The sequence below is a fragment of the Callithrix jacchus genome, chromosome 13, assembly GCF_049354715.1.
Source record: "Callithrix jacchus isolate 240 chromosome 13, calJac240_pri, whole genome shotgun sequence".
NCBI classification, from domain to species: domain Eukaryota; kingdom Metazoa; phylum Chordata; class Mammalia; order Primates; family Cebidae; genus Callithrix; species Callithrix jacchus.
This window is the reverse complement of record NC_133514.1, coordinates 50725437-50747806: the sequence shown is the minus strand read 5'-3', so window position 1 is coordinate 50747806 and position 22370 is coordinate 50725437. Positions and strand designations below refer to the sequence as shown.

Below are 22370 nucleotides of genomic sequence, written 5' to 3'. Positions count from 1 at the left end.
GCGGGATTCCAGGAGAGGCTAAGTAGGAAAGACAAAACGTGGAGGCTTTTTAATTTACGGTTTAGAAGCACATATTGATCTCACTGGTAATATGGTTCCATTCACATTTTTAGCTCTGAAAAAGAAAATTCTCTTATGACTGAGTTTTAGATTAAGTTTCAAAGAACAACAAAGTACCAACAATTAGAAAAGCTGAAAATGTTTTGACAGTCTGGTGGGATAATTAGTGAAGGGCTCATGATGAGAAACTCAGCTGTCTCCCAGCAGATGACAGGTAAATGGTTCTGAAGGAAACTGCCGGGAAGGGATGTTGATTAAAGATTATTGGAGTCAGTCAGTGTTTCTGCTGCTTTGCTAGTTACTTGCAAAGAAACACGATTTTCTTGCTCAAATTTTGAAGCTCTAGGCTACACATTCTCACCCCCCCTCCCTGAAAAAGAATATTTGCATTTCTAGGCCAGAAGCGGCCCACCCTGGGAAGGCAGGCAATGTAATGTGTTGACACAGAATCGTCTTCTGCCTTTATAAGTTTCCAAAGAAACAAGAGTTTAGAATGTTCAGGTCAATGAATAATTTCCTCCAATACCTTCCTGCCAATACCTACTGCCTTCCATCCCAAACACCTATCCATGTTTTAACCCTCTGTAGTCTGCTTCTTATATCCATCTGCCACTAAAACTTTACTGTTTTTTTTTTTTTTTTTGAGACTGAGCCTCCCTCTGTTGCCCAGGCTGGAGTGCAGTAGCACGATGTTGGCTCACTGCAACCTCCACCTCCCAGGTTCAAATGATTCCTGTACCTTAGCCTCCCGAGTAGCTGGAATCACAGGTGTGTGCCACTATGCCTGGCTAATTTTTGTGTTTTAGAGACAGGATTTTGCCATGTTGTGCAGGCTGGTCTGCAACTCCTGGCCTCAAGTGATCCACCTGCCTAGGCCTCCCAGAGTGCTAGAATTAAAAGCATGAATCACTGCACCTGGCAAAACTTTACTTTTTAAAGATATTTAAAATTATAAAGTAATATATGTTAATTGCAAGGAATTTGAAAACACTAATAGGTGTAAATAGAAAAATTTGTAACCGCCTGAGATGTTCTTCCTGCCATCTTCATAAAGAAAGACCACAGGCCAGGCACGGTGGCTTACACCTGTAGTCCCAGCACTTTGAAAGGCCAAGGCGGGTAGATTATAAATTCAGGAGTTCAAGACCAGCCTGGGCAACATGGTGAAACCCCATCTCTACTAAAAATACAAAAACTAACCAGGCGTGGTGGCGCACCTGTAATCTCAGCTACCTGGGAAGCTGAGGCAGGGGAATTGCTTGAATCCTGGAGGTGGAGGTTGCAGTGAGCTGAGTTTGTGCTACTCCACTCCAGCCTGGGCAACAACAGACCAAGACTCTTGGTCTTGAAAAAAAAAAAAAAGAAAGAAAGACCATAGCATTGTAGTGGAGAATTTAATAGACACGAAGGCACTGGCCATAACATATGGGAGATGGAATTGGTACTCAAATCATCTCATTCAAAGCTCGTAGATTAGACGCTTTTCTTTTTTCTTTTTCTTTTTTTTGGGTGAGGGGGGTCAGTCTAACTCTGTTACCCAGGCTGAAGTGCAATGGTACGATCTCAGCTCACTACAACCTTTGCCTCCTGGGTTCAGGCGATTCTCCTGCCTCAGCCTCCCAAATAGTTGGGATTACAGGTGCCTACCACTACATACAGCTAAGTTTTTTTTTTATATTTTTAGTAAAGATGAGATTTCACCATGTTGGTCAGGCTGGTTTCAAATTCCTGACTTCGTGATCCTCCTGCCTCCACCTCCCAAAGTTCTGGGATTACAGGCTTGAGCCACCGAGCCCAGCCAGATTAGGGGTCTTTCAAAGGCAGTTTGGGGGAAGGGGTGGGGGTGGCTAGGTAACAGGTGGTTGCTGCTGATTGGTTGGGGCAGAGATGAAATCATAGTGGGTTTGAAGCTGTCTTCCTGTGGGCCACAGGAGTAGGGGGTTGTCATCCAGGTAAAGCCATGGGTGTCAGACATGAAAAAAAACCTAGAAAAGTATCTCAAAAGGCCGATCTACAACAGTGGTGTTATTTGCAGGAGTAACTGAGGAAGCAGCATATTTTATAACCTCCAAAATAATTTAGCGGGTCCTCTCCGCTCTCAGCCTGATGACCTCCAATTAGCTTTACGAAAGTGGCTGAGTTTTGGGCAAGGCCTATTATTATTTAAACTGCAGGGTAAAGGTCTTCCAAAGTTAGCTTGGCACAATAGCCTCAGAATAATTAAGAGAAAGGCACGATGGAGGTTAGGTTAGCTTAGCTTCCCATTACAACTTTCTCACAGATATAACTTTTGCAAAGGCAGTTTCAAGATTACCTATAACTGGCCTGGTGCAGTGGCTCATGCCTGTAATCCCAAAACTTTGGGAGGCTGAGGCAGGCAGATCACGAGGTCAGGAGTTTGAGACCAGCTTGGCCAACATGGTAAAACCCCGTCTCTACTAAAAAAGAAAATTTAGCCAGGAGTGGGGGCGTGCATCTGTAATCCCAGCTACTGAGGAGGCTGAGGCAGGTGAATTGCTTGAATCTGGGAGGCGGAGGTTGCAGTGAGCTGAGATTGCCCCACTGTACTCCAGCCTGGGCCATAGAGCAAAACTCAGTCTCAAAAAAAAAAAAAAAAAGATTACCCATGACTAAATAGATATGGGCCACACATACTTTACTATTATTATTGTATACAGGGTCTGACTCTGTTGCCCAGGCTGGAGTGTAGTAGTGTGACCATGGCTCACTGCATCCTCGACCTACCAGGATGAAGCAGTCCCCCGCCTCGGCCCCCCCAGTAGGTGGGACTACAGGCACATGCCAGTACACCCACCTAAATATTTGTTTTAACTTTTTGTTGGGACAGCATCTCACCATCTTGCCCAGACTGGTCTTGAATTCCTGGGCTCGAGCAATCCTCCTGCCTTGGCCTGCCAAAATGCTGGGATTATAGTCATGTAACTCCACTGTCAGAAGTTGTCGACAAAAGCAACTCCATCTTGAATAGGAGCTGGGTAAAATGAGGCTCAGATCTACTAGGCTGCATTCCCAGACAGTTAAGGCATTCTAAGTCACAGGATGAGATAGGAGGTTAGCACAAGATACAGGTCATAAAGACCTTGCTGATAAAACATTGCAGTAAAGAAGCCAGCTCAAACCCACCAAAACCAAGATGGCCAGGAAAGTGACCACTGGTTGTCCTCACTGCTACCCTCCCACCAGCGCCATGACAGTTTACAGATGCCGTGGCAACATCAGGAAGTTACCCTATATGAGCTAAAAAGAAGAGGCATGAATAATCCACCCCTTGTTTAGCGTATCATCAAAAAATAACCATAAAATTGGGCAACCAGCAGCCCTTGGGGCTGCTCTGCCTATGGAGTAGCCATTCTTTTATTCCTTTACTTGCTTAATAAACTTGCTTTTGCTTTGCACTATGGACTTGCCCTGAATTCTTTCTTCTGCAAGATTCAGGAACCCCCTCTTGGGGTCTGGATCAAGACCCCTTTCTTTCTTTCTTTTTTTTTAAAAAGACGGGGTTTTACCATGTTGGTCAGGCTGGTCTCAAACTCCTGACCTCAGGTGATCTGCCCGCCTTGACCTCCAAAGTGCTTGAATTAGAGGCGTGAGGCAAGACCGGCCCGGACCAAGACCCCTTTCTTGTTACACCACCATGGTTAGCCTGGGCAACATACACTTCTGACAAAGAGCTTGTGCCCAGAATATGCAAAGAATTCATACACATCAATTTTCTTAAAAGAATAAATTGAAAATTTGGTGAGAGATTTGAACAGACATCTAACCAAAGAGAATGCGTGCATGGGCAACTTCTATTTCTTAGTAACCTTTTTTTTTTTTTTGAGCTGGAGTTTTGTTCTTGTTGCCCAGGCTGGAGTGCAATGGCCTGGTCGGGCTCACTGCAACCTTCACCTCCTGGGTTCAAGCAATGCTCCTGCCTCAGCCTCCCAAGTAGCTAGGATTACAGGTATCCACCATCATGCCTGGCTAATTTTTTTTTTTTTTTGTATTTTTAATAGAGACGGGGTTTTACCATGTTGAGCAGGGTGGTCTCAAACTCCTGATTTAGGTGATCCACCTGCCTCAGCCTCCCAAAGTGCTGGGCTTATAGGCGTCAGCCACTGTGCCTGGTCATTAGTAACCAATTATAAACTAAAACCACAATGAAGGCCAGGCACAGTGAGTGGCTCACGTCTGTGATCTCAGCACTTTGGGAGGCCAAGGCAGGTGAATTGCTTGACCTCAGCAGTTTAAGACCAGCCTGGGCAACACAGTGAAGTCCTGACTCTACAAAAAATAAAATAAATAAATAAAATAAAATCATAATGAGTGTGATGGCTTTAAAATATGTCCACAAATTCTTTGATACTTTTCCCACCAAGAGATGGAGCCCAATTCCCCTCCCCTTGAAAGTGGCTAACCGTAGACACTCTTCTAACAGTTAGAATAAAGCAAACAGACACTGAGCCTTCAGTGATTTGGTTGAGCAGACCTACATCGAGGCCTTGTGGCAAGGAACAGGGGCCCCCTGCCAAGCGCTGTATGAGTGAATTCCTCAGCCCTGGGCAAGTCTTCAGCCCAGACAACATGCTGAAAAGGGAGAGTTCCCTACCCCCTCACAGGATGTGTGACAGGGGTGTGGCGCATCTATTTGGCCACTGTGTGTACTCAAACCCCTTATAGAATGGGGAGCATGCAGATGAGCAGGTACAGGAGCTGGGCCAAGTGCCCCTGGGCTCCAGTCCCACGGCAGGATCCAGGGATGAGTGTCTGTGACTCCCAAAGCCCAGTGGGCATGTGTCAACAGCGAGCTCTTTTAGCCTTGCCATCTGCAGTTGACTTAACTGTTAACCAGCTCAGTGCCCTCTTAGTACTCGGATCCTTGTCTGGTGTCCAGAAAGAATTAGGTCACACCCAGACTTGAAGGATAAATGTGGGGGTTTTACTGAGTGGTAGAAGTGGCTCTCAGCAGGATGAATGGGGAGCTGGAAGGGAGATGGAATGGGAAGATGATCTTCCCCTGGAGTTTGGCCATCTAGTGGCCCATCGTCTCTCTGACCATCCCCAACTGAACTCTTGGCATTCAGATGCTCCTTCTCTTCTCTCTGCTGTGCTGTTCTGCCATTCCTCTGCACTTCTGTTCAACTCCTTGTAGAGCCCGGGGTTTACGGTTTATATGGGTACAGGATGGGCAGCGTGGTGGGCCAAAAGACAACTTGTGGGCATGAAAATAGGAATGCCTGTTCTCATTTAAGGCCACGGGTTTCCAGGCTCGAAGGTGGGGTCTTTGCCGGGAAACTGCTCTCTTCTACCTGGTATTTCCATCTCCTGTCCATATCAGTGCTGATGGCAACCTCATGAAAGACTGAGCAGAACCACCCTGCTAAGTCACTCCCAAAGAGACTGTGAGGTAACAAAGTTTTTAAGCCAAAAATTGTTGAGATAATTTATTATGCAGAAATAGATAATTTATACAATAAGACACACCCACACATGCACCAGAATAGCTAGAATTTTAAAGTCTGACATGTCAGGAACTGGTTAGGCTGTGGAGAACAGGAATCTCATTACACCACTGGAATGTGTAATTGGAAAGCATGTGGTATGATCTGCTAAAGGACTATACACATTCCCTATGCCACAAGAATTCCATTTCAGGATACACCTACAGAAATGCATACAGTATGCATTTTATACAAAGCTCATGTGCAAGAATACTCACAGCAGCATTGTATATAATAGCCCAAACCTGAAACGAACCCATCTACCAAAGCAGGTGAAAGGATAAATGATGGTGTGTTCACATAATACAGTGATACACAGCTGTGAACATTCATAAACTATAGCTACCTGTGATAGCAACAAGAGGCAGCCAAATGCCCAGGTAGTTAGGGGTGAGTCCCTGGCAAAACCCCACCTCCAAGCTGAAGACAGTTTAAAGCCTGAAAGCCAGGCTACAAGTTAAATCCTCAAATCAGATGAATAACCTGCTTTCCCATTTGGCGCAATTTCTTCTGATTGATCACCATCCTTCACCTTTTTCACATATACCTACCCTTTCCTAATTGGCTTTCTATACTGTCGTGCCCACCTCTGAGTGGTGTGAGAAAAGTTCTCACAGTCGCAGACACCCACCCCTGGGGAAAGTTCTACAAAGTTTATATCTTAGACTACACTATATGACTATAAGGAGTTACAATCTCTTTCTCTATGGCCATTATCTGCTATTAGTATAAACATATACCCATGTATATATTTTCTCTAAATCACCTATGTCGTAAATCAGCCACCTGACTCACTCTGTCATGTCTGAAGAGAACTGGGCAAGCTCCAAACCCTGGTGCATGCCATTCCTTATTTAGAAACCCTCCTGACCTTCTCCTGACTAGCTTCCTCTTCTTCCTCGTCTTCTTTCCCCCTTACCTATTCAGGAAATTTCCAAGTTTTTAGCCAATTGAGTCAAGTATAGAATGTGAGGTCCTGTTCCAGCCAGTGGAAACTGGACACTGCAGTAGGGCGACTGCGTCAGCTTATGAAAGTTACCAATATGCCTATCTCCTTTGTTCAGGTGTGCTCTCATGGCAAAACTGCCAGCGAGGTGCACCCTTCCTGCAGGAAGTAAACTAGCCTTGCTGAGTGATTCATTGTCTCGGTGTGGATTTTTCCCGTCATTATAAACCCGTTTCCAACAAGTGGCATTTTGACCCATTCTGCATACTCACAAACCAATCATCACATGCTGCTTATTCTGAGCCCATAAAAATCCTCACGTTCAGCCATATTGAGAACTTTCCTGCCTTTGGGTAGGGGCACTTACCCCCCATGTCTCTTCCTTGATAAAAATTGTTTCATCACTCAGTAAAACTTCCCACCTTGCTCACTCTTTCAGTGTCCGTGTGTCTACTTCTTCCTCATGATGAGACAAGAACCCAGACCTATCTGAGCTAAGGGGCAAATGGTCCTGCATCACCTGTAATAATTCAGTTAAGTCTCATCAACATAATGATGATGTTACCCAAACACAAAAGAGTTAATACTAAGTGATTCTCTTGTCAGGGTCCAATAAGGAGAGAGAAGCTACCCAATTATTCCAAAAGAGTGTGTATTATAATTATTGACTGGGCACAGTGGCTTATGCCTGTAATCTCAACAGCTTGGGAGGCCGAGGAAGGAGGATTGCTTGAGCCCAGGAGTTTGAGACTGGCCTGGGCAACACAGAGAGACCCTGTCTCTACCAAATGTGTGTGTGTGTGTGTGTACGCACATAGCAGTCAGCTATCAACAAGGAGGTTTCATTTAGTGTAACCCAGCAAATACTCATAGAAATTTTTTTTTTTGAAACAGTCTCACTCTTTCACCAAGATTGGAATGCAGCAGCACAATCATGGCTCACTGCAGCCTTGACCTTCTGGGCTCAAGCAATCCTCCCACCTCAGCCTTCTAAGTGGCTGGGACCACAGGCGTGTGCCACCATGCCCAGCTAAATTTTGTTGTTGTTTTTTTTTTGTAGAGAAGGGGTTTCACCATGTTGAATTCCTGGGCTCAAGCTATCTCCCCACCTCAGCCTCCCAAAGTGTTAGAGGAGGAGGTTACAGTGAGCTGAGATCACATCACTGCACTCCAGCCTGGGCTACAGAGGAGACTCAAAAAAAAGTGTTAGGATTACAGGCGTGAGCCACCTCACCCAGACAGAAATGTGATCCACACTGTAAAATGCACCTCTTCTTGGAATACTTACCCGATCCTGTTCTCTCACTGATGTCTCCACCTCCCCAAGTCTTAGAAAACTTGTCTTCTGATTTCAGAGTTAACTCCTAATCATGTAGAATCTTTCTTTGTCATGTATTACATTACACATGCTAGTTTTATTTTCCCAACTAGAAGAAAAACCACAGAATCAGAAAAACAATGTTATCATTTTATTTCCCAAAATGACATAGCCCAGGACTGCACTGTCCATAAATATATTGGATGGTCAGCTTCAAAACTAACTATATTGCTGCTGAGTTAAAATAGCTCCCTTTTTTGGCACCAGATAATAGACAAACATAAGAAGCCAGTGCGGTGGCTCATGCCTGTAATCCCAGAACTGTGGGAGGCTTGAATCTAGGAGCTCATAGTGAGCTATGATTGAGCCACTGCACTCTAGCTTGGGCAACAGAGCGAGATCTCGCCTCTACACTAAATAAAATTATAATTAAAAAAAAAAAATTCAGAGAGATTATGCTTTTGGGTTCTTTATTAACAGAAGGAAGGCCAAAAAGGTGAGCCAAGTAAAAGTGTACACTCTTTAAGGGGAAAAAATTATTTTCATTTAAAATCGTTTTCTTTATTGTCTTTAAAGTGAAAGTGCCATATCTGGGCTTCCGGCAGAGGAACCACAAACCACAGACAGGCCAGCCTCGCGGCCTGGGCCCGTATTTCCCTCTGGCGACCTTTGCCCCACTTCAGTCCGGCCGTATTTACCAGCTTAGAGGCGCCGCAGCTTGGCGAGTCCTTTTCTACCCACCCCTTCCTTCATTTCTCAGGCTTGAACTTGAACAGGCACTCATGACTCAGCAAACGGTACTTGACAGGGTTCTTTACACGTCAGTCAGGCTATTTTTAAAATCACTCTTCCTGGAGATCTACAAACCAAAAGACGCCCCCCAACCCCGGCTTCTGCCGGCCTCCACTGGGTGCTGTAGTCTGGTCCCCGAGAAGTCGCCCCTATACTCTTAGAGGGGCTGACTCCAGACACACCCGAAGGACCATCTCGAGAACTCGGAGGAACAGCCCTAGACTTAGGAGGGACTGTCAGACACCTCAGGGGCAGCCCGCCAAGGCCCAGCTCTACTCCTGACCTGGCGGTGCTGCATCCCTTCCACGCCGCCCCGAAGGAAGGCCACCCCTCTCGGGCTCCTCCCAATCCCCCTTCCCAGGACTGACAATGGCTCAGTGCCTTGCTTTGGGCCAGGATCGGCCTCGAGCCTTCCTCACTAGCAGCCAAGTGCCCAGCAACCTTGCGTCTCAGGTTCCCCGGGTTTGTGCACCCCCACCCCCACCCCCACCCCCACCCCCACCCCCACCGGTCTTCCCACCCAGGGCCCCGTGATGCCAGCTGCCGGCTTGGACCCAGCCCGGGGCCCTGCGCCTCGCCCGCTTTCCCCGCACAGCCCGAGCCAGCGCCGCGGGATAGGCTTAGGGAAGCTGCAGCCGGAGCTGGAACCAGGGCCCACTTGTCCAGCGCCGTCCTGAGCTCACACAAAGAGCCTTGCAGCCTCACCCTGTACCGCAGAGCGCAAGCAGAGATCTTACAGATGTCACGAAGTCTGGTTGGTTTAAAACTCATTGATTAAGAAACTACTGACAATGTTTTTTTTCTCTAGTTAGGAGACCTGGGTGACCAGGTGAATAAGAGAAAGGGAGACATTTTCATAACACCCTGTCACCTTGGGCATTTCATACACATGCAAGTTACATTCATATTATTCAAATAGTATCTTTTTGGCTGGGTGCAGTGGTTCACTTCTGTAATCCCAGCATTTTGGGAGGCCGAAGTGGGCGGATCACTTGAGGTCAGAAGTTCAAGACCAGCCTGAGTAATGTGGGGAAACCCTGTCTCTACTAAAAATATAAAAATTAGTTGGGCATGGTGGCCTGCACCTGTAATCCAGCTTCTCCAGAGGCTGAGGCAGGAGAATTGCTTGAGCGTGGGAGGCGGAGGTTGCAGTGAGTGGAGGTCTACTCCACTGCATTCCAGCCTGAGCGACAGAGCCAGACCCTGTCCCCAAAATAATAATAATAATAAATAAAAATAAAATAAAACAGTATATTTTTAACCTGATGCTGGTTGCATAGTTTGTGACAATCCAGTGAGTTGTATGTTCAGAACACATGTAATTCTTCTGAATGTGCATGTAATTCAAAACTAAACCTTTGGCTGAGGAGCAGAGCACACTTCATCCTGAAGGCATAGGTGTCACCAGTAGACAGAGGTCATCCCACCTGTCATCCCACCCGGGGCTCCCTGTGCCCAGGGCTTACCGCGCTGGGAGGAGATAAACCACATCTCTGCCCTCATTTCTATTGCCTTCCTTCCCCCAGTCTTGCTTCCTCCAGGAGCATAAACTCAGTGCATTCTTACTGTCTAATCCTGCTACAAAGCTGGCAAAGGCTGGAATGTTATTTAGATATTTACGGAAAATCATTCATAGCAATTCAGTTACTAAACAACCACTGTGCCCCAGATTCCTGCCTTTTAGTGGTACAAACACTTTGTTCTCTGTTAAAAGCATTCCATGCTATATAGCACTGGCCATGCTGTATAGCATTGGCCATGCTGTGTCACCTGTCTCTTCCTGCCACCCCCAGCACTAGAAAAGTCAAAGAAAACAAACTAAGTGTGGTTTGGTATGGAAAGTCTTACTGCTTGTTGTGATCGCACTGCTTAACATGAAGCATCACATTGACTTAGGATGTGAGGAGAGGTGCTAAAGGACATTTACTTTGTCAGTTTTCTAGCTCTAACCCCATAAACTCTGGCTTCTAATAGAGTGTGGTGGTTGGTAAATGAATCTAGAACAACAACCAATGAGACATACAAGGATTTTTTAAAGAGAAGGGGAATATAATTGCAACCCAGGTGAAGAATTTCAAGATTTAAATAGGTGCCCATTCATGTAATAGGCTAGACAATATGATTTAATCAAATGGTTGGGGATAATCACATACAGTACACCACATTAAAATTGGTAAGATGAGAGGGGTATGTCAGAGAAGAGAGAGGCTAATAGCTCAGAAAAGGGAGGGAAACATATTGAAAATCAGCACAGGGCAAGAGTGTTTTAAACAAAAAAGTACTCAGTAAAGGTAGAGGTAAATTAGACACATTAAAAACAAACTCATGGTATTGGCTAAATATGTCAAAAATCTGTATTACCTCCTCAGGGCCCCTTGGCTGCTTTCACTTATGACAGCTGATTGTGTTTCTTGAGAGAGGAAAAATAAAAATTGGCCTGACATAATTTGCTTCTAGTAAAAAATACAGGCTATTTCAAATCTATCGATGAGCCAGCTCACATCAGCTTCATCTCAACGATAGAAAATAGTCATTCTGGGCCGGGCACGGTGGCTCACACCTGTAATCCCAGCACTTTGGGAGGCCAAGGCGGGTGGATCATGAGGTCAGGAGTTCAAGACCAGCCTGATGAAACCCCGTCTCTATAAAAGAAAAAATTAAAAAAGAAAAGAATCATTCTGAAAAAAAGGCCCCGCCAGCAGGGTGGCTCATGCCTGTAATCCTAGCACTTTGGAAGCGGAGGTGGGAGGATCACTTGAGCCCAGGAGTTTGAGACCAGCATAGGCAACATAGCTAGACCCCCATCGCTATAAAAATTAAATAATTACCTGGGCATGGTGGTGTGCACCTGTAGTCCCAGCTACTCAGAAGGCTGAATAGAAGGATCTCTGAACTGCGGAGGCTGAAGCTGCATTGAGCTGAGGTCATTCCGTTGAACTCCAGCTCAAGCCTGGACAACAGAGTGAGAGCTTATTTAAAAAAAAAAAAAAAAAATCTAAGGCAAAGAAGCAGGTCACTTCTCTTCCAATTATGAGATCCAAGACCTAGGTCCAGTCTCTATTTTATGCCTGGTACCCCAGACTAGAAGGACTGAGGTGTGGAATCTATCCACTGGGTTGAATAAACACTGCTTTTTTTTTCGGCCACAGGGTTTTACTCTAGGGCCCAGGCTGGAGTGCAGTGGCATGTACCCACAAATTTCTGGGCTCAAGTGATCCTTTTACCTCAGCCTCTCTAGTAGCTGAGACCACAGACGCATGCTATCACAGCCAGCTAAGTTTTTTGTTTTAATTTTTTTTCTTTTTTGAGACAGAATCTCACTCTATCACCCAGATTGGAGTGCAGTGGCATGATCTCGGCTCACTGCAACCTCCGCCTCCCGGATTCAAGCGATTCTTCTGCCTCAGCCTCCTGAATAGCTGGGGCTACAGGTTCATGCCACCACACTTGGCTAATTTTTGTATTTTTAGTAGAGATGGGGTTTCACTGTATTGGCCAGGCTGGTCTTGAACTCCTAACCTTGTCATCTGCCTGCCTCAGCCTCCCCAAGTGCTGGGATTACAGGCATGAGCCATCGCACCTGGTCGTTTTTTATTTTTTAATTTTTGTGCAGACAGGGTCTTGCTATGTTGGCAGGGCTGGTCTTGAATTCCTGTCTCCAAGCGATCCTCTTGTCTTGGCCTCCCAAAGTGCTGGGATTATAGGCATGAACCACTGTTCCTGGCCAGGGTTTGGGAATTTTAGTACGGGAAACAGTTGTGTTGGTCAATAAATGAGAAGCGTTTCCAGTGCTTTCATAGCTACCTGAGCAGGTGCGGTGGAACCTAAGGTAGGTAAACATTGTCAGATCTAGAGAGACAGGGAAGAGGCTTCCTTCAGAGAGGGAGGCAGCAGGGCAGGGGAGCAGGCCAGGTAAGGAGGGGCTGCATCAGCCACCCTAAGGAGTCCAGACTTTCTCCTGTGTGTGTGGGCAGGGGTGGTATACTGGTTATTAAGGGTTTGTCTCTCAGCTCAAAACCACCCTCCCCTGCTCTGCAATTTGATGCTGAGGCTAAGACTCTGCAGACATGTTTGTCTCCCTTTGGCAGCTGGCTCCTGTTAAAATTTAGCAGGAGGAGTGAGGGAAGGAGACGGTGGGGGAAGTGGCTGGAAGAGGGAGAAGGGACCTGCTCACCTGCTGTCCTTGTCAGCCTCCCTCCAGCTCTCCGCACACTCTGAGCCAGGCTCCCGTGCCCTGTAGAGGTTTTGGCACCAGCCAGGCAGCATCCTTTTCTTAAGTTCCCCCTTTGAACCTGTTATGGCAGCCGCAGCAGTGCCCTGCACAGAGGTCCAGCTCTCAGCTCTCTGGCCCTCCTCCTCCCAGCTTCCAGGTTCTGACCTAAACCTCTGCCTGTTTCCCCAACCTTAAGGTTGGTAGCTACCTGTGTGGTGAGCAGGTCTCTGCAAACCTCCCTCCAAAGTCCAAGGAAGCTGAGAGGCTCAAGAAGGAGGCTGACAAATCCAGTTTCTTAGAAAAGAAACATTTAAGAGGGACTTACAAACAGAAGCCAGGTTCGTGTCTCTGGTGACTGTGAGTTGAGATGGCAGACCCTGCACCATCATCCCCAGACCCAGGGTTTATACACCATTGGGAAAAGGTGTATGTGCTTCAGAAAAGATGTGTAGACAACTGGAATTTGATAACATCAAGGTCGTTTGACCTTGGGATTTATGGTAAAGTCCCTCCTCTTAAACAAGGAACAACGTAAACCGGAAATCTTAGAGGCTTCCGGGAACAGAGGTTAACAGGAAACCAACACGGAGGATCAGCGTCTTTGGTGGAGCTGCTTTGGCCTCCACACTGCCTCCTGCATTTAAGGCCTGTGCTGCCTCAGTTTTCTGTTTTTGCCTTTTTTACTTGCATCACCAATTTCTTTTTTTTTTTTAAGGTGTGCACTTTATTCAACTGGTCTCAAGTCAGTGTACAGGTAAGCCCTGGCTGCCTCCACCCACTACCAGGGAGACCAAAAGCCTTCATACATCTCAAGTTGAGAGACAAAAAGGGGTAGCCACAGAGGCTAAAATCTTTTAAAATAAAACAAAATAAAAAAGTATTAATTTTTAAAATTAATTAAAAATTTTTTTTTCATTACATAATTTACAACAAAAGCAATGCTGTTACCTCCCCTGTGTGGACTCAGGAGAGGACTGGGCCATTCTCCTTAGAGAGAAGTGGGATGGCTTTTGGGAGGGCAAGGGACTTCCTGTAACAATGCATCTCATGATATTTGGAATGACTTAAAAAAAAACAATGTACACAATCGAGTTCTCGGCCACATTGTAGAACTTTGGGGGATGCTCACTCCAGCCGACTGCTGTCACCTTCACTGTTCCAATTTTTAAATCCTGAGTCAAGCACAAAAAACCCAACCAAAACAAAACAAAAAAAACAAATAAAGCCATGTCAATCTCATCTCGTTTTCTGCGCAAGTTAGGATTTGTCAAGAAAGGGTGTAATGCAACTAAGTCACGGTCCTCCTAGAAGCATTTGCGGTGGACGATGTAGGGGCCGGACTCGTCGTACTCCTGCTTGCTGATCCACATCTGCTGGAAGGTGGACAGCGAGGCCAGGATGGAGCCATCGATCCACATGGAGTACCTGCACTCGGGAGGAGCAAAGATCTTGATCTTCATCGTGCTGGGTGCCAGGGCGGTGATCTTCTGCATCCTGTCAGCGATGCCAGGGTACATGGTGGTACCGCCAGACAGCACTGTGTTGGCATACAGGTCTTTGCGGATATCCACGTCACATTTCATGATGGAGTTAAAGGTAGTTTCATGGATGCCACAAGATTCTATGCCCAGGAAAGAAGGCTGGAAGAGTGCCTCAGGGCAGCGGAACTGCTCGTTTCCGATGGTGATGACCCATCCGGCAGCTCATAGCTCTTCTCCAGGGAGGAGCTGGAGGCTGCCATGGTCATCTCCTGCTTGAAGTCCAGGGAAAAGTAGCACAGCTTCTCCTTGATGTCAAGCACGATCTCCTGCTCAGCGAGGTGGTGAAGCTGTAGCTGCTCTTGGTGAGGATCTTCATGAGGTAGTCAGTCAGGTCCCGGCCAGCCAGGTCCAGATGCAGGATGGAGTGGGGGATGGCATACCCCTCATAGATGGGCACAGTGCGGGTGACCCTGTCACCGAAGTCCATCACGATGCCAGTGGTACAGCCAGAGGTATACGAGGAAGGCATGACCTGGATAGCCACATACATGGCTGCGGTGTTGAGGGTCTCAAACATGATCTGGGTCATCTTGTTGCAGTTGGCCTTGGGGTTCAGGGGGGCCTCAGTAAGCAGCACAGGGTGCTCCTCAGGAGCCACAAGCAGCTCGTTGCAGAAAGTGTGGTGCCAGATCTTGTCCATGTTGTCCCAGTTGGTGACAATGCCATGCTCGATGGGGTACTTCAGGGTCAGGATGCCTTTCTTGCTCTGGGCCTCCTCACCCATGTAGGGGTCCTTCTGACCCATGCCCACCATCACGCCCTGGTACTTGGGGTGTCCCACGATGTAGGGGAAGACGGCCCGGGGAGCATCGTCACCCACAAAGCCAGCCTTGCACATGCCGGAGCCATTGTCGACCAGTGCAGCGATATCATCATCCATGGTAAGCTGGCGGCAGGTGTGGACGGGAGACAGAACAGCAAGGGCAAGGCTCTGTGCTCTCGAGGCAGATGCAGTCTCAGCCATCAATTTCCTTTTTTTTTTGTTTTGGTGCAGACGGAGTCTCACTCTGTTGCCCGGGCTGGAGTGCAATGGTGAGATCTTGGCTCACCACAACCTCCGCCTCCTGGGTTCAGGCGATTCTCCTGCCTTAGCCTCCCTAGTGGCTAGGATTACAGGCACCTGCCACTATGCCCAGCTAAAGTTTTCTGTATTTTTAGTAGAGACAGAGTTTCATTATATTGGCCAGGCTGGTCTCGAACTCCTGACCTCATGATTTGCCCACCTCGGCCTCCCAAAGTGCTAGGATTACAGGCGTGAACCACTGCACCCGGCCACCAATTTCTTTTTCTTTTCTATTTTTTTTTTGGACAGAGTCTCACTCTGTCTCCCAGGTTGGAGTGCAGTGGTACAATCTTGGCTCACTGCAACCTCCATCTCCCAGGTTCAAGCAATTCTCCTGCCTCAGCCTCCCGAGTAGCTGGGATTACAGGCACCCAGCACCATGCCTGGCTAATTTTTTTTTCTTTTGAGATGGAGCCTCACTCTGTCACCCAGGCTGGAGTGCAATGGCGTGATCTCAGCTCACTGCAACCTCTGCCTCCTGAGTTCAAGTGATTCACCTGTCTCAGCCTCCCAAGTAGCTGGGATTACAGGCACACACCACCACGCCCAGCTAATTTTTGTATTTTTAGTAGAGATGGGGTTTCATCATGTTGGCCAGGCTGGTCTTGAACTCTGACCTCAGGTGCTCCACTCACCTCAGCCTCCCAAAGTGCTGGGATTACACAGGGGTGAGCCACCGAGCCTCACCTGATTCACAAATTTTTTATATTAAATTCTCTCTGTTGAAATGCTAAGGTTGTTTCTGTTTTCTTGACTGGACCATGACTGACGTCACACTGGGTATGAGGTCCAAGGAAATAGATTCTCATAGATTAGATTACGGGATTGGTATGGAGGTGTCTTTGACCTTGATGATAGTGCTGACCTCCTTTCTGGTAATCTACAACACATGGGGCCATCACTATTAGTCAAGCTGTCACCAACAGTTCACTGTCATGATGTGTCTGATGTGCATTGAAGGACCAAGTGGCTGCTGCACTTAACTGTCATGGCAGCCACGATGATGACAGAGCTGTTGGGATGAGGCTTCTGGGTTCTTTCTTTCCACCTTTCTTTCTTTCTCTTTCTTTCTTTCTTTCTTTCTTTCTTTCTTTCTTTCTTTCCTTCCTTCCTTCCTTCCTTCCTTCCTTCCTTCCTTCCTTCAACACTCTCAATCTCACTCTGTCAGCTAGGCTGGAGTGCAGTGGCATGATCACAGCTCACTGCAGCCTCCACCTCCTAGGTTCAGGTGATCCTTACACCTCAGACTCCCGAGTAGCTGGAACGGCAGGTGCATGCCACCATGTCCAGCTCATTTTTTTTTTTTTTTTGTATTTTTAGTAGAGAGGGGGTTTCATCATGTTCCTCAGGCTGGTCTCGAACTCTTGGGCTAAAGCAATCTACCTGCCTTAGCTTCCCAAAGTGCTGAGATTACAGGCATGAGTAGCCACACCCAACCTAGGCGATTTTTGAGCAAGGAATCCAGTATCCTAGAGCATGAGAGCATGTCTAGAGGAGTAGGCGATTAGGAGTGTATTGCCAATTAAATTCAGTAACCTCCTAATGGTGACTGTTTGACAAAAGTTCATTCTGAAATATTGAATACTTATGAATATGTATTTTGTTACTTTATAGTACTATAGTAATTTAAACAATGCTAACAAACTGATACATTGGGGTGCCTGCTATTACGCACAGCTAAAAATGATTTCTAGATGCTTTACAATTTATCTTAGATATACAGATTCCTGGAGTTGGAAGAGATCATCAGCTCCTCTTACAACATCCTGCAGGCGATCATTCTGCTCCTACTTGAAGACTTCCAGTGACATGCTCATGGGTTTTCTGCAGCTCATCCCAATTTTTAGTAGAGCTGATGGGAAGAATTTCCAGATCTTGAGCAATGTTCTGCCTTGCTGTAAGTTTCTTTTTTTTGAGATGGAGTTTTGCTGTTGTTACCCAGACTGGAGTGCAATGGCACGATCTCGGCTCACGGCAACCTCTGCCTTCTGGGTTCAAGCGATTCTCCTGCCTCAGTCTCCTGAGTAGCTGGGACTACAGGCGCGTACCACCATGCCCAGCTAATTTTGTATTTTTTTTTAGTAGAGAGGGGGTTTCACCTTGTTGACCAGGATGGTCTTGATCTCTTGACCTCGTGATCCACCCGCCTCGGCCTCCCAAAGTGCTAGGATTATAGGCGTGAGCCACCGTGCCCAGCCTGTAAGTTTCAATTATTAGTCTTTGTTTTCTCCTAAGGAGTTATGGAGTCACGCAGACTCATTCTGGCTCCAGGGTGGATCCAGAACTGGTTAGTGGACTAAACTTGTCGAACTTGGGAAGCCCTTTTTCGGGAAGAAGAATAAGAATTATGAACACAAGGCCAGGCGCAGTGGCTCACGCCTGTAATCCCAGCACTTTGGGAGGCCGAGGTGGGTGGATCACGAGGTCAAGAGATCGAGACCATCCTGGCCAACATGGTGAAACCCTGTCTCTACTAAATACAAAAAATTAGCTGGGCATGGTGGCGCATGCCTGTAATCCCAGCTACTTGGGAGGCTGAGACAGGAGAATTGTTTGAACCCAGGAGGCGGAGGTTGCGGTGAGCCGAGGGCGCACCATTGAACTCTAGCCTGGGCAACAAGAGCGAAACTCCGTCTTAAAAAAAAAAAAAAAAAAAAGAATTATGAACACAAAATTAGGTTGAAGGTTCAGAAGAGGCCCATGTCAATGTGTGGCCTGGAAGCTTCTGTTCCGTGAGAGCAAATGCAGCTTTGTTCGGGCCTTTCTTCCTGAGAAGTTTTCACATCATCTTGCTTTCTGCTGCTGCTTCTTGCCTTCTCCACCATAAGCATCCTAATTCACTAATTTGTTTCCTTGCACGGATTCCCTATGGTCAATGGCCCTTCTAAAAAATGGTGAAGGCCAAGCGTGGTGGCTCACGCCTGTAATCCCAGCACTTTGGGAGGCCACGGTGGGTGGATCACCTGCGGTTAGGAGTTCAAGACCCGCCTTGTCAACAGGGTAAAACCCTGTCTCTACTGAAAATACAAAAATTAGCTGGGGATGGTGGTGGGCGCCTGTAATTCCAGCTACTTGGGAGGCTGAGGCAGGGGGATTGCTTGAACCCAGAAGGTGGAGGTTGCAGTGAGCCCAGACCATGCCATTGCACTCCAGCCCAAACAGCAGAGTAAAACTCTGTCTCAAAAGCAAACAAACAAACAAAAAAACAAAGAATGGTGAATAGGGCCAGGTGTGGTGGCTCACACCTCTAATTCCAGCTATTTGGGAGGCTGAGATACGAGAATCGCTTGACCCTGGGAGGCAGAGGTTGCAATGAGCCAAGACTCTGCCACTGCACTCCAGCTTGGGTGAGAGAGCGAGATGCTGTCTCAAAAAAAGAAATGAAAATGGTGAATAAATAGTAATTGCCTCTGGGAAGGCAATTGCTTCTGGGTAGACAGTGGACAGAGGTGGAAGGGAACATTTTCACTATGTAGCCTCCTGAGTTTTTTCTTTTCTCTATGTGCATATTTAATTAAATATTTAGATACATTTCAATCACATAGCTAAACAAATAATTTTTCGGAGAACACCTAAACTGAACATGAAACTTCTGGGATGGCCTGCTCAGCCAGATCCAATGGGATTATGTTCCACATGTTATGGTGGAGGGTGTCCAGGTTCCCAGCATCTTGAGCAAAGCATTGGACAAAACGCACAAGCAAGGAAAGTATGAAGGGATTTATTGAAAATGAAAGTACACTCCACAGTGTGGGAGCAGGCCCAAGCATAGGGGCCCGAGGGTCCTGTTACAGAATTTTTGGGAGTTTAAATACCCTCTAGAGGGTTCCACTGGTTACCTGGGGTATGTCCTACGTAAATGAAGAGGATGAAGTAAAGTTACAAAATGTTACTGTGGAGAGGGTATTTCCTGTGATGGCTGAAGTGTGAATGGGCCTTATGTTCCCTGCTTCCATACCCTGTTTTCCTGCCTCACACATATTCCTAAATATCAGGGAATCCTAACACTTCCAAATGATGCATTCCACACCTCTGCAGTTACTGTTTTAGTAGGCCCAAGTGGAGGATTTTACGTTTGCCCAAATGACATTTTCCTTTGCCAAGCTGCCCACAAAATTTCTTAAAGCCTTATTCTATCATCCTGTTAACAACTTAAGTTTGTCATCTGGAAAATGAAACCATGTTCTCATTCATTCAATTCTAAAATCATTAAGTGCCTGCTGGATTCAAAGACAAAGAAAACCAAATAATTGCATAATGTAACTGTGTCTAGAGCTGACTCAGAGCCAGTTGAGCTGCCAAGGGGCCAGGTGAGGGAGTGGGGAAGGGCTAGGAGCGAAAAAATCCCAGTGGGGAAAATATCTTCAAGGCACCCCAGAGAAGGTGGTCTCAGCTGGGTGCCGTGGCTCATGCCTGTAGTCCCAGCACTTTGTGAGGCTGAGGCAGGTGGATCAGGTCAGGAGTTTGAGACCAGCCTGGCTAACATGGTATAACCCCGCCTCTCTCTATAATTAGGTATATGCATATGTGTTTATATATGCATGCCTGCACATGCATACACATATATGTATATACTTATACATGCCCACACATGTATAGAAGGTGTGTACATGTGCACGCACACATACATGTACATGCATGTGCATGCACACGCGTGCATACACATAGATGTACACACAAGTGCACACTTACATGTGCACACACGTGTACATACACGTGCATGTACACATGCACACATATGTATATCCACACAGGTACACACATACATACATGTATACACACATACATGTATGCACACATCCATACATGTGTGTGCATATGCTTACAGGTATGCATGTACATGCATGTATACACACACTATACACATGCACACACATACACGTATACACATATACATATATACACATACATATACACCTGTGTATATGTGTGCATGCGCATGTGTGTGCATGCACATGTATGTGCACGTGAATGCGCATGTATGCATGCACTTGTGTGTACCTCTATGTGTATACATGTGTGTACATATGTGCGTGTACAATGATTGCACCATGCATGCATGAATACCTCCAATACATACGTGTATACACATACATAATGTGTGCTCATACATGAATGCATATACATGCATGTGTGTACAAGTACATGGGTATGCATGCACACACATGTATGCATATGTACACACATACCTGCACACAGTGCATGTACATATGCACATGCATGCACACATACATGTATGCACATAAAACATGTATATACATACACACGGCATACATGTATGCACATACATACAAGTATATATAGGTGTATACACATATATACATAGCGAGTCTCATTCTGTCACTCAGGTCGTAGTGTAGTGGCGTGATCCTGGCTCACTGCAACCTCTGCCTCCCGGGCTTAAGTGATTCTCCTGCCTCGGCTTCTCTGGAGTAGCTGGGGCTACAGGTGCCCACTACCACGCCCAACTGATTTTTGTATTTTTAGTAGAGACAGCTTTTCACCATGTTGGCCAGGATGGTTTCAATCTCTTGACCTCGTGATCCGCCCACCTCAGCATCCCAAAGTGCTGGGACTACAGGCACCTGCCACCACACCGTGGCTCATGCCCATAATCCCAGCTACTCAGGAGGCTGAGGCAGGAGAATCATTTGAATCTGGGAGGCAGAGGTTGCAGTGAGCTGAGATCACAGCACTGCACTCCAGCCTGGGCAACAGGACTCCATCTCTAAAAATTAAAAATTAAAAAAAGAAGTCTGGGGTGGTGGCTCACACCTGTAATCCCAGCACTTTGGGAGGCTGAGGCTGGTGGATTGCCTGAGGTCAGGAGTTCAAGACTAGCCTGGCCAACATAGCGACACCTGATCTCTACTGAAAATACAAAAATTAGCTGTCCTTGGTAGTGGGCGAGTGTAATCCCAGCTACTCGGGAAGCTGAGGCAGAAGAATCATTTGAACACAGAAGACAGAGGTTTCAGTGAGCTGAGATTGCACCACTGCACTCCAGCCTGGGTGACAGAACAAGACTCCATCTTAAAAAATATTAAAATTTCAGAATTACATTTATATATGTGTATAAATATATAATATATATTTTATATATTATATATAGATATTATACATTAAAAATTATACAGTTGGGCACAGTGTCTCATGCCTGTAATGCAAGCACTCTGGGAAGCTGAGGTGGGTGGATCACCAGGTTAGGAGTTCAAGACCAGCCTGGGCAAGATAGTGAAACCCTGTCTCTACTAAAAATACAAAAATTAGCTGCATGTGGTGGCAGACGCCTGTAATCCCAGCTACTTGGGAGGCTGTGAGATATGGTTAGGTTCCTCTTCAAATAGCTTAGCAAGCAAGCAGTCTCCCTGTTCTTTATTCTTTAATTCCAAGTACCCCCCTCATTTTTTCTTCTTTTTGATTTTGCTATGCTTTAACCTGTCTAAATATGCCTAGACATGCCACAGTCCCAGTTCACATTCCTTTTCTTATTTGGGAACAGACTAGCTCTCTAGTCCTCCATAGTCGACCCCTTTCTCTTCTCCCTTCTCCCCCATCACGTGCCTACCTTATCTAAGAAAGTTTAAATGTTTAGCCAATCAGGACTAGTTTAGAGTGTGTGGTCCAACCCTAGCCAATGGAAAAGGACACAGAAGCAGAAGTTGCATTAGGAATAAAAACCCCTACTCTCCTTTTTTTGGTGTGCTCTCATAGTGACCAGACCTGCAAGGAGCACCATTCTGCAGAAGTAAATTTGTCTTGCTGAGAAATTCTTTGTTTGAGTGCTTGTTTTCTTTGCAACACTGAGTTTTCATTTCCAACAAGGCTGAGGCAGGAAAATCGCTTGAACCCAGGGGGCAGAAGTTGCAATGAGCTGAGATCATGCCTCTGCACTCAAGCCTGGACAACAGAGTGAGACTCAAAAAAAAAATC

The 22370-nt window shown here is 46.4% G+C and overlaps 1 pseudogene; it reads right to left on the bottom strand.

The window, feature by feature from the left end:
- Window positions 1-14137: 14137 nt before the first annotated feature.
- On the bottom strand, window positions 14138-15304 carry LOC100415042 (actin, cytoplasmic 1 pseudogene; annotated as a pseudogene).
- Window positions 15305-22370: the final 7066 nt, after the last annotated feature.